This window comes from Aegilops tauschii, chromosome 5 (assembly GCF_002575655.3).
Source record: "Aegilops tauschii subsp. strangulata cultivar AL8/78 chromosome 5, Aet v6.0, whole genome shotgun sequence".
Lineage (NCBI taxonomy): Eukaryota > Viridiplantae > Streptophyta > Magnoliopsida > Poales > Poaceae > Aegilops > Aegilops tauschii.
Window position 1 is genome coordinate 231020895 of NC_053039.3, and position 10396 is coordinate 231031290.

A 10396-nucleotide genomic window follows, 5' to 3' on the forward strand; every position below is an offset into this window, starting at 1 on the left:
ATCAATGTGCAAATGAAATAATTGGTATTGAGACAACAACCAAATTCTGGAACATCAGAAGCTATAATTAACTACAACGACACTACAAGTTCTTACTGATGTACAATAAATAACAAATTGAACATTTTATGAGGAAGGTAAATATAACTGCAACAGCATAGCGACAGTGTTTGGATGACAGCAAATTGATACTAACAGGTGTGTACATGCACAAATTTAGTAACATAGAACTAATAGCACTAAGGCCGTCCACTGTGTATGCCAAAACTGGGGTAAAGACAATTATTTCTACATCTCGCCCTGGTGCCCTGCACTGGCGAGCCAATGCAGCGGAAAAAAAATCAGGGACCCGGACTCCGGAGCACGTAGTTGCTCCGATGCCCAGTTCCTTTGTGCCATAAAGATTTAGTATTTTACTGCTTGGCTGCTCGGATGTGTGGACCAAAGTTGGCTGCACAAACTGTTGAAGCGGTGCCAAATAATTTTCTAATGGCACCGCTGATGAGATGACAACAATTTAAGATACTAGGTACAAACTATGACACTGTCTTAGGATGCGTTTGGTTGAAGGTGTGGTATGAACGGGTTGGGACCGTGACAGTGTCTGAATCACATCTAACAAATGATTTGTAACAACGAAAGAGGGTCTAACCTTCTCTGCACATGCCAGAAACTTCCTCCCACTGTCCACAGAATCAAACGCAACTAGCTTCACACATGGAGATTGATGGTGACAACGAGCAGATAGATCTTCAGCCACCCCGCTCCATTCGGTGCCACTGATGGTCCTAGGGAGCTACAAGAGGAAGAAATGACTCAAATCGACCGCCGGGTAAAAATCCTTCATTCCAAGTCATAGCCCGAGAGAGAGAAGAGAGGCACACCCGGGTGGTGAAGGAGTAGTCGCCGGAGGAGGAACCGCTCGAGAGGTCGTTGAAGAAGACCATGGCGACCCCGGCGGTAGGATGCGAGACGGCGAGAGCGAGGAAGCGGCTATAGCTTAGCAAGGAAGGAAGGAAGGAGGAAACAGGGGAAATGTGACTTGTGCTCGGGGAGAAAAGGGGGTGGGGAAGGGGGAAGGGGGCGGGGGTAGATATTTTGGCGGTAGGCCAAAATTTTGGAGATGTGGAGGGAAACTTTGCACGCGGTGCCACCGGACCATTCACTTTGAACGATTGTGTGCATGGCAAACAATTCTTCTGCTTTACGCGCATGGGATGAGTTTCATAATTCAAATTTTGGTGAAAATTTCCCCGGGTATGTCATTGCATAATTTAACATCGCTTGCTAATTTGGGCACACAAAAGAGCGTATAGCAGACAAACCACACTTACTGAATCGAGCAATTTTAGTAATTACACAGAGCCAGTTGACCTAAAGATTGCTCTAACAAAATACCAGCATTAAAAACAAAGCCTAAGTACGCATAATTTTAACAAATCCGCCGCCGCGCCGGCCTATGCATCGCCGGTGTGAGATGAGACGTCGACGACTTGTCCTGGTGACATGCCGCCGTTGGTGGACTCCCCGTCCCCCTGCTGAAGTCGATCGCGTCCTCGTCCTCGTCCTCGGTGCCGCCCTCAAGGTTGTAGTACTTGTAGTAGTGGCTGCGCCGGAGCTCGCATTAGTACTCCACCGCCGATTCCTCGACGGACAGACTCTTCTCTACCTCGACCTCGGCCACGCGCAACTTCTCCTCCCGGCGCTCCTAGATCTCCACCGCCTCCTGGATCTCCCGCTCCCGCTCGGCGACCTATTGAGGAAGCAGGTGCTCCATAGCCACCGCCGCCTTTTCAGACATGGGTTGCATGCTGGAGTCCGAGGTGGCCTGGAATATCTTGGCGTGTGCATCCTCAATCTTGGCGTGGATGGCCTCGACCCGGGCCAGGGTGACATCAGCGGCACAGATGGCAGCTTGAGCGCTCTCGGCGTTTGCAGCCGCCGTCTCGGCTACTGCAGCTGCCCTGTCGGCTGCCGCAGACGCCCTCTCGGCGGAAGTGGGCGCGCTCAATGCGGATGCGGCGGCACTCTCGGTGTAGGAGGCCGCGCTCGGGGGGGGGGGGGGGATGCGGCAATCGTACGGGCCTTCACGAAGCGTTTCCATGGTGTCATCTTTGCAAGAAGGGGGTGCGGGAATGGGGATCGGGATTCGTGGATTCGGGGGCTGCCTGCACTAGAGCAGACGAGCCGGCGAAGCTTAAGGAGGAAGACTTAAATAGACCTAGATATTTTCATCGCAAACGGTTCCTAGAAAACAACTGTGTGTGATGTTGTAGGTATTTTTTATTAGCTGTGAAAGACGAATTTGGAGTAAAGTGCCAACGGATGGTGTTTTAAATGAACGAGAAATTTTGTAGTACTAATACAATTGTAATGTCAAATTTTGGAAAATTTCAGGGGTCATTTGACCTTTTAAGACATTTAAGTGATTTTCTAGCCTTTTAATGACCGTAATTGAAATTTGAACTACATGTACATGCAACAGCTAACGATAACGGTTTGAAAACTCATATTTCGTGTACTTGTGTGCGATTTAATTCCATGTGCAGTAAATTGGAAGGAATTTTCAAACATATTGGTCTAACGGCTATGACACAATTAAGCATGGAGTGACATGGCATTTTAATTCCAAAAAATAAAAATATCAGAAATGTTGATGTAATGTCATGCCACCAAGATGATGTGGTAAAAAAATTGGCATGTTCGAAGAAAGTTTGGACACACACCCCTCACAAACCGGAGCAACTCACTAGAAGGCTCGTGGTTCCGAGAGGGAACAATGCATGTTTGATGACGAACGGGAGATAGCTTCCTCTTACGGCCTTCAATTTTTTTCTACGTCTAACGTGCACTACTACAACTGTAATGTGAAATTTTTGAAAATTCTAAAGGTCATTTGACCTTTTAAAGACATTTAAGTGATTTTCTAGCTATTTAATGACCGTAATTCAAATTTGAACTACATCTACATGCAACGCCTAACCAAAACGGTTTGAAAAATCATATTTGTGTACTTGTGTGCGAGTTAATTCCATGTGCAATAAACTAGAAGGAATTTTCAAACATATTTGTCTCACGACATGGACAGATGCATGTATACGTATGCATGGAGTGACATGGCATTTTAATTCCAAAAAATTCAGAAACACATGAAACCTTGGTTGATGTAATGTCATGCCACCAAGATGATGTGGTAAAGAAATTGGCATGTTTGACGAAAGTTTGGACACACACCCCTCACAAACCGGAGCAACTCACTAGAAGGTTCGTGGTTCCGAGAGGGAACAATGCATGTTTGATGACGAATGGGAGATAGCTTCCTCTTACGGCCTTCAAATTTTTTCTACGTCTAACGTGCAGTACTACAACTCTAATGTGAAATTTTGGAAAATTCTAGGGGTCATTTGACGTTTTAAAGACATTTAAGTGATTTTCTAACCATTTAATGACCGTAATTCAAATTTGAACTACATCTACATGCAACGCCTAACCAAAACGGTTTGAAAAATCATATCTATGTACTTGTGTGCGAGTTAATTCCATGTGCAGTAAATTAGAAGGAATTTTCAAACATATTGGTCTCACGAGATGGACGCATGCATACGTATGCATGGAGTGCCATGGCATTTTAATTCCAAAAAATAAAAAAATGATCAGAAAAATGAAACCTTGGTTGATGTAATGTCATGCCACCAAGATGATGTGGTAAAGAAATTGGCATGTTTGACAAACGTTTGGACACACACCCCTCACAAACCGGAGCAACTCGCTAGAAGGTTCATGGTTCCGAGAGGGAACAATGCATGTTTGATGATGAACGGGAGATAGCTTCCTCTTATGGCCTTCAAATTTTTTCCTACGTTTAACGTGCACTAATACAAATGTCATGTGAAAATTTGGAAAATTTCTGGGGTCATTTGACATTTTAAAGACATTTAAGTGATTTTCTAACCATTTAATGACTACAATTCAAATTTGAACTACATCTACATGCAACGCCTAACCATAACGGTTTGAAAAATCATATTTTTGTGTACTTGTGTGCGAGTTAATTCTATGTGCATTAAATTAGAAGGAATTTCCAAACATATTGGTCTCAAGGAATGGGCACATGCATGGAGTGCCATGGCATTTTAATTCCAAAAAATAAAAAAAGGATCAGAAAAACATGAAACCTTGGTTGATGTAATGTCATGCCACCAAGATGATGTGGTAAAGAAATTGGCATGTTTGACGAACGTTTGGACACACACCCCTCACAAACCAGAGCAACTCGCTAGAAGGTTCGTGGTTCCGAGAGGGAACAATGCATGTTTGATGACGAACGGGAGATAGCTTCCTCTTACGGCCTTCAAATTTTTTGCTACGTTTAACGTGCACTAATACAACTGTCATGTGAAAATTTGGAAAATTTCAGGGGTCATTTGACCTTTTAAAGACATTTAAGTGATTTTCTAACCATTTAATGACCGTAATGCAAATTTGAACTACATCTACATGCAACGCCTAACCATAATAGTTTGAAAAATCATATTTTTGTGTACTTGTGTGCGGGTTAATTCCATGTGCAGTAAATTAGAAGAATTTTTCAAACATATTGGTCTCAAGGCATGGGCACATGCATGCCATGGCATTTTAATTCCAAAAAATTAAAAAATGATCAAAAAACATGAAACCTTGCTTGATTTAATGTCATGCCACCAAGATGATGTGGTAAAAAATTGTCATGTTTGACGAAAGTTTGGACACACACCCCTCACAAACCGGAGCAACTTACTAGAAGGTTCGTGGTTCCGAGAGGGAACAATGCATGTTTGATGACGGACGGGAGATAGCTTCCTCTTACGGACTTCAAATTTTTTCCTACGTTTAACGTGCAGTAATACAACTGTCATGTGAAAATTTGGAAAATTTCAGGGGTCATTTGACCTTTTAAAGACATTTAAGTGATTTTCTAACCATTTAATGACCGCAATTCCAATTTGAACTACATCTACATGCAACACCTAACCAAAACGGTTTGAAAAATCATATTTTTGTGTACTTGTGTGCGAGTTAAAAAATCATCAGACGATGTAAATATCTGGTGTTCAAAAAAGAAAATGTAAAGATCTGACAAGACAACCGCCCCCCACACGATTAGCACTCTATCTCTGGCTCGAGGTTTGGTAGGTGATTGGCGGGGATCATTAATCAGACACGGTTCTGTATTGGAAACCGTCAGCTATTATGTTCACACATGGATTTTGCTGCGGGAATCGTGTGTAATTCAAACTACAGTAGTCGTAAATTCCGGCGACCGGCGTGTGTACTGTCCCCGTCGATCTAGATTTCGGCCGCCAATAAATACTACCTTGCTCACGTCGTCCCACCTGCATTCTCATCTACATCCTCCCTCGCTCGCCCTCTCTCTCACAAATCTCTGCCATGGCGCCGCCTGTCTGCGCACGCGCCGACGAGGAGTCGCCCCCCCGAGGACGCTCACTTGATTAGCAGCGACGAGGACCCCTACGCGCCGCCTCGCGAGGTTGCGCTGGACCCCCCAACTTTGGATTGGTTTTGGGGCCAGTACAATCTTTGTCTGTGGAAGTCGCTGCTGCCGGCTGAGAAAGCCAGGCAAGTGGCGTTCAAGAAGGAGATGGCGGAGCAGGAAGCCAGGTACCGGGCGGCCTGTGAAGCCCGTGATGCCGCCTGGAAAAAGGAGGCGGCGGAGCTTTGGGGGTGAGCGCGTCGTCATGCCGAGGAGGTGTACAAAGACGGGTACTTCGCGAGGAAGGTCATAGGCGCTGGGCGCCTCGTCGCTGCGTGGAGGTGGGCCGATAAGCTCCAGCATGCCACTGACGAGGAGCTCCGGTTGGCGCCCAACGAAATGGCAAGATCGGTCGCGCACGTCCGCCAGCAAGAGGCAGATCGGTACGTCAAGCGCTGCGAGGCGGAGGAGTCGGAGTACTACCTCCGCACTGGGAAGACGCCGCGCACCAGGGAGCTGCTGGCGAGGGCTGCCGGAATACTGGCCCCAGGAGGGATTATTAGTTTTAGTATTGTTCGTTTTCAATTTTATGCATTATACCTAGTAGTTAAGTATCATCACGTATATATGATGATATTATATATATATATATATATTCTGTGATGAACTAATGAACAATTAATATATATTATGAATTCCATTTTCTATCTGTTTTTGTATACTAATTTGAATCTAGCTGTTATCATCCACATATACAGAATGGAAAGCGTATATAGACACATTGAAACAGAAATATAAGAATGGAAAACAGAGTACACACATTGAAACAGAGTAATAAACAGAGCAATACTATGATTGCTGTGAATACATAGCTATCCACGTCGAAATGACTTTTCAAAATAAAACGCGTCCATGAGACCATGACCAGCAGCCCTTGCCTAGGGTAGCTCTTGGCTCTACCTGAACTCGTGCAGGCGTCCGTCCAAGCGGTCGACATGCTCGCGGTACATCTGGAGCGCGATCTCGAGCTCCAAGTTGGCTATTTCATCGAAGATCACCAGCCCAAGGATGCGACGACCATGTTCCTCTACTGCGCCCAGGTGTCGGCGATCGAGCCTACGGACTAGCGCATTGGCATCCAGCGGGCCGCGGACAAGGCGAACGGCACCACCCATGCAAACAGCGCGGCGGGCGTCCGGTGCAAGTACGGCGCGGTCGGCCTCTGGTGCAAGTACGGCGCTGAGGGCCTCGGCCCACTCCTGGCGAGGAATGGGGGTACTGACAGGACATGTACCCAGCTGCAATGCGCCATGTCGACAGCAGGGAAGCGCCGATGGATCCGCTCTTGCTGTGCGGCGCGTCGCGCCTCTCACCCTGTGGCGCTCCAACGGTCTCGCCGTGCGGCGAGCCGCAGCCTATCGGTGCGGACGCGCCTAGCTTGCTCTGCGGCGCGCCATCGATCATGTTGTGCGGCGAGCTGCAGCCTGTCGGCGCTGACATGTCTATCTTGATCCCCAGCGCTCAAGCGCCATGCGCCAAAGGTCTGCTCAACCCTCGCGATGACGCACATCACGGTGTCGTCCATCGCGTTGCCGGGGAGTGCCTCGGCCTCGACGGGCCGTGGCGCCTTGTCGACGAGGTTGATGGCAGAGGCGGCGCTTTGGTGGGTTGGCATGCTTGGAAAAGGTGGATGTGCTACAGGCTGCGCTTGTCGCCTCCGTGCGTCGCGTGCCGCCTATGCGCAATATAGCAGGGTAGCGGGAAACAGGTGAAGAAATGGCGGGAAACGGTGGCGTGTTCATAAAACACCATCAATTAACGGAAACTTAGCATAGAAGGAACATCGAGCTAGCACAAGAAGTAGATGATGACCAGATGAACACGAACCACACTAGGGAACCCGTCGGTGATGAATTCATCAATCCCAAACAGTTGAATACTAGCAAGCGTTTGCCCACAACACACACGGCCTATTCCATCACAAACAGGTCGGATGGATCAACTGTATGCCACATATCACACATTGTCAAAAAGTAATGCGGTAGACCTTCTTTAACATGTGTTAAAAAATAAAATAAAATAAAAAACAAGGACCTCGAGGTTAAATTAGCTGAGGGAATGGGTCATTTCGGTCATTTGACCGAAATGACCCATCCTATCAGTTAATTTAACATCAACACAACTTCCCATCCAGTCACCCATCTCATGGCTGCTCCAGCCTGAGCACACTTAACTTGATAGTTTTCTTACATGAGCTACTGGTGGAACAGCTAGTCCTTGCTGATAGGAATGCCTCTTCGCATCCTTATGGCGTATCCAGATGACCACCCGCCCCCCAGTGGCCAATAGATGTTGTGTAGACAGAGCATATCACATACGTCTTATTAGAAGCAATCGTCTGTGTTATTATCGGTCTTCGCACACATTTCTGATTACAGATCTATTTGCCGCGTATCACACGCATCTTGTTATATTGAACCGTTTCTGTTCTCTTGCCTAATCACAAACAGTTCATCCGAGTGAACCGTGTGTTGTGCATCGTACACACCTTGATCGGGCTGACTGTTTCTTTTGTGTTGCCTAATAACAAACAATTCATCCGAGTGAACCGTATGTTGTACATCGCACACACCTTCATCTGGCTGCCCGTTTGTTTTGTTCCTCCTCATCGCAAACAGTTAATTGAGCTGAAACGTATGCCCTGCATCACACACGCAACTAAAATCTGAACCGTGTTTGATGCATCCTCCATCACAAACGTTTTGCACCTTTTTTGACGGTTATTTTACACCACCGTTTGAGATTATGGCATCGCACACAGTTTCGTTGAAGGGTCTCTGATCGTAGTGTCACGTTAGCAGCATCCTGCAGTAGTGTTGGCATCAGGAGAATGCCCCTTGATTGGCCACAGAGTACACCTCAGAATGTGATAAATGGTGCGGGGCAGGTACTCGAGGTCTTTGACATAGAACTCCTTGGGATATTCATCATCAATGGGCAGTGGCTTCATCATACTTAGCATTTCGCTCATATTAGGCTCAGGCCTCTGGAATACACTTTGCAATTCTTGTTCATAAAGCTGACAACCTGGCTCATACAGATCACCAGGAGTGGGCAGGGAAGTTAGCTCGATGATATCCCGAGCTTTGGCTTCATGATGGACATCTCCTGTCATCCACTCAAGGACCCATGTCTTCGGATCCCTATTGTAGCCTGATTTGTGTGGAGTGGCATAGAATTGCAGAAGAAGCTCTTCATTCCAGTGCTCCTTGTCAATGACAAATGGGAGTAGACCAACTTCACGGAAGCAATCAAGGGCTTCTTCAAGGCATGGTAACCCAACAATGGCATCACAGTCAAGACGCTTGTGAGGAAAAAATCCTGTCTTGATTGTAGAGAATGCACGAATAGTAGCTCCTTTGCTGGTGGCTCCAGAACCTGTCAGATGAAATCTTTGACTTCCTGAAGGGGTTCTTGGCCTTGTCAAAGAAAGTGTTGTGCTCTTTGAAGCTGAGCACACTGAATGAGCCTTGTGTAGTGACCGCACTTGGAAGCGTTGGCAACCTGGGCTTTGGCTTCTGCGTCTGAGGCCTTTGCTCCACATGATAGTCGTATTGGGGACTAGGAGCAGTTGGAGGTGTCAAGATTGGCCACTTAACAGTAACAAGCTCACCATATGACAGAACACACGTTCCATGGTGTGAGGCACAGGGGGAGGAACAACCACATCCGAGGTGGATGGCTCTGCATTGTCTTCTGTGGCATCATGGACTTCAGGCCGCACATTATCTTTGGCCATGACAACGTCATTGGCTTCAGGAGTAGTGACATGAACATCATCAGATGCAGGAGCTTCAGTGGATGGAACAACGAGTGGGTTAGGCACAATCACTTCTTTTTGTACAACTGGTTCAACGGTAGGGGGTATGACTTCACGATCTTCTTCTTTTTCTTCATCGGCTGATGCAGCCGGAATATCTTCAGCCGCTTTGGCTTCAGATGCAGCCGGAATGCTGAACATGGAGACCGTAGGCCTAGGGCCTCTACGAAGTCTTCGGAAAGAGAGCGGTGCCTGTGGTGAAGGAGTGGTCTTCTCCATGTCTTCTGTAGCTTGCGGGGTCTCAAGCACCGGAGTGGTGACATGAGCGGGTGGAGTGCGAGGAATGACTTCATGCAACGGGGAGTTGGAGTGGTGCTCTTCCCAGAATACATCTTGTGTGATTGGCATCGTGGGACCGCCAATGCTTATCAGTTCACTGCTCGTAGGAGCAGGCGATGATACTGGGTTGGGCAGGATCTAAGGAAGGACTTCATCATCTTCAACATTGTCTTCATGACCAATGTCTTCAGCTACGGTGGGGTCAGCAGCTGGAATATCTTCAGACTCATGAGCCTCTGTGGAAGCAGGCTCATGCACAACGAGACGACGCTTGTGATTGGTGGAAGCTGGCAATGCTACTGAAATAGGCTCAACGAGCAATGGTTCTTGGGGAGCAGCACGTTCTTTGCGTGAAGACTTTGAAGACTTTGTCTTCAGCTTCTTTTGGGAGGGAGCAACATCAGAAGTATCATGGTGCTTCCTCTTCTTGGCTTTGGCCTCAGCCAGCTTAGTCTTCTTCTGCTCAGAAGCTGCAGAAGGGCCTTTGGCTTCGTGCTAGTCATACTGTCAGGGAAGATATGCTTGGTCTTTCCTGTCTTGGGGCTTCGGGTTCAGCTTCAGCAGGCTTCTTCTTCTTCTTGGCAGCCAGCTTGGGGTCAATGCCTGGATGCCCAAGAGCCTTTCTCTTCACAGCCTCATTGTGAGCATGGACGCTGATAATCTACAAGTATAGGGGATCGCAACAGTTTTCGAGGGTAGAGTATTCAACCCAAATTTATAGATTCGACACAAGGGGAGCCAAAGAATATTTGAAGGTATTAGCAGCT